The following is a 3,076-nucleotide window of genomic DNA, read 5'->3' on the forward strand; positions in this document are numbered from 1 at the left end:
AGTTTACAACCGCCTAATTCGGTAAAAGGGATCCGCAGTTTCCTTGGCCACGCCGGTTTCTACAGACGGTTCATTAAGGATTTCTCCAAGATAGCAAGACCACTTACCCAGCTGTTGTGTAAGGAAGTGAAGTTTGATTTCGATTCTGCTTGCTTGGAGGCCTTTCACACGATCAAAGGAGCTTTGGTTAGCGCTCCGATTGTACAACCGCCAGATTGGGACCTTCCCTTTGAGGTCATGACTGATGCGAGTGATTATACCGTATGAGCGATTCTGGGACAGAGAAAAGACAAGAAGCTGCACGTGATATATTATGCCAGCCGCACCTTGGATGAGGCTCAGTGCAAGTACGCTACAACCGAGAAAGAACTTTTAGCGGTTGTGTTTGCTTTCGAGAAGTTCCGATCATACCTTGTTGGTTCCAAAGTGGTTGTTCACACTGATCATGCATCATTGAGGTATCTACTGACCAAGAAGGATGCAAAACCAAGGCTACTCCGTTGGATTTTGTTGCTTCAAGAGTTTGACTTGGAGATTAAAGACAAGAAGGGTATTGAGAACGGAGTTGCAGATCACTTGTCAAGAATGAGGATAGAAGAAGAGCTACCCTTGGATGATAGCCATCCTGAAGAACATGTTTACTCGATTGGCATCTTTGATCCCGCCAAGCACATGCTCCGCCTGGGAGCACATGCTCCGAAAACCCCGTGCAAGGCNAGGAGAAATGCCACTTCATGGTCATTGGGATAGTGCTGGGACATAAGATTTCTGAAAAGGGCATTGAGGTTGACAAAGCCAAGGTTGAGGTGATGATAAGTTTACAACCGCCTAATTCGGTAAAAGGGATCCGCAGTTTCCTTGGCCACGCCGGTTTCTACAGACGGTTCATTAAGGATTTCTCCAAGATAGCAAGACCACTTACCCAGCTGTTGTGTAAGGAAGTGAAGTTTGATTTCGATTCTGCTTGCTTGGAAGCCTTTCACACGATCAAAGGAGCTTTGGTTAGCGCTCCGATTGTGCAACCGCCTGATTGGGACCTTCCCTTTGAGGTCATGACTGATGCGAGTGATTATGCCGTGGGAGCGGTTCTGGGACAGAGAAAAGACAAGAAGCTGCACGTGATATACTATGCCAGCCGCACCTTGGATGAGGCTCAGTGCAAGTACGCTACAACCGAGAAAGAACTTTTAGCGGTTGTGTTTGCTTTTGAGAAGTTCCGATCATACCTTGTTGGTTCCAAAGTGGTTGTTCACACTGATCATGCAGCATTGAGGTATCTACTGACCAAGAAGGATGCAAAACCAAGGCTACTCCGTTGGATTTTGTTGCTTCAAGAGTTTGACTTGGAGATTAAAGACAAGAAGGGTATTGAGAACGGAGTTGCAGATCACTTATCAAGAATGAGGATAGAAGAAGAGCTACCCTTGGATGATAGCCTTCCTGAAGAACATGTTTACTCGATCGGCATCTTTGATCCCGCCGAGCACATGCTCCGCCTGGGAGCACATGCTCCGAAAACCCCGTGCAAGGCAATCGATACCAACAAACAGCCGAGTTTTCCTTGGTTTGGAGAGTATGCAAACTACCTAGCAGCAGAGAAAGAACCTAATGAGTTTGTGGGGAACAAGAAGAAGAAGTTCCTAAAAGACATAAGGCGGTATTTTTGGGATGAGCCTTACCTCTATAGGCATTGCTCGGATGGTGTTTTCAGGAGGTGTGTGACTGAGGAGGAGGTTCCTGGAGTCTTGTTTCATTGCCATAGCTCACCCTATGCTGGACACTTTGCTACTTTCAAAACCGTGTCCAAAGCTCTTCAAGCGGGTTATTGGTGGCCTACCATGTTCAGAGATGCGCAGCGGTTCGTGTCTACTTGCGACACATGTCAGAGACAAGGGAACATCAGCAGGAGGAATGAAATGCCTCAGAATTTCATCTTGGAGGTTGAGGTATTTGATGTTTGGGGAATTGACTTCATGGGACCTTTCCCGAACTCATTCGGCAATGAGTACATATTGGTGGCTGTCGATTACGTGTCCAAGTGGGTAGAAGCTTTGGCCAGCCCCAATAATGATGCAAAGACCGTGCTCAAGATGTTCAAGTCGGTTATTTTCCCACGGTTTGGTGTCCCACGGGTAGTCATTAGCGATGGTGGATCGCATTTCATTAACAAGGTCTTTGAGAGTCTTCTCAAGAAGAATGGAGTGAGGCACAAGGTCGCCACCCCCTACCACCCACAAACAAGCGGCCAAGTTGAGATCTCTAACCGGGAGATTAAGAGCATTTTGCAAAAAACAGTGAACACAACAAGGAAGGATTGGTCTCAGAAGCTAGATGAGGCTCTATGGGCTTATAGAACCGCCTACAAAACACCCCTGGGGACTACACCGTTTCACTTGGTGTATGGTAAGGCGTGTCACCTTCCTGTTGAGCTAGAGTACAAGGCTGCTTGGGCAGTGAAAATGCTGAACTTTGACACTAAGAGCGCCCATGAAAGGAGGAAGATGCAACTGCATGAGCTAGAGGAGATTAGGCACCTCGCCTATGAAAACTCAAAACTCTACAAGGAGCGTACCAAAGCCTACCATGACAAGCGGATCCTCACTAGGACCTTTGCTCCTAATGATCAAGTCTTGTTGTTCAACTCTAGGCTGAAACTGTTTCCCGGAAAGCTAAGATCACGATGGTCCGGACCCTTCACCATCAAGGAGATTAGACCATACGGGGCTGTTGTGTTGCTGGACACAAAAGGAGGAGAATTTGTGGTGAATGGACAGAGGCTGAAGCCGTATCTTGCTGTCTCTGAGCATGCAAGGGGTGAGACCGTCGCCCTAGGCGATCCTCCTACTACCTAAGGAGTTTTCGAGTCAAGCTAATGACTTAAAACAAGCGCTGGGTGGGAGGCAACCCACCAGGTATATATTGCTGAGTTTTTCTTTTTCTTTTTAGGATTTGTTTCTTCTCTTTTCGGTTTCAGGAATGTTGGAAGAAGACGCGGAGCACATGCTCGCAGGACGCGAGCAACCTGATGCACATGCTCGGCGAACTGAGAACCAAAGAAAAAGAGAAGAGCGATTGG

Source organism: Camelina sativa, chromosome 10 (assembly GCF_000633955.1).
Source record: "Camelina sativa cultivar DH55 chromosome 10, Cs, whole genome shotgun sequence".
NCBI classification, from domain to species: Eukaryota; Viridiplantae; Streptophyta; class Magnoliopsida; order Brassicales; family Brassicaceae; genus Camelina; species Camelina sativa.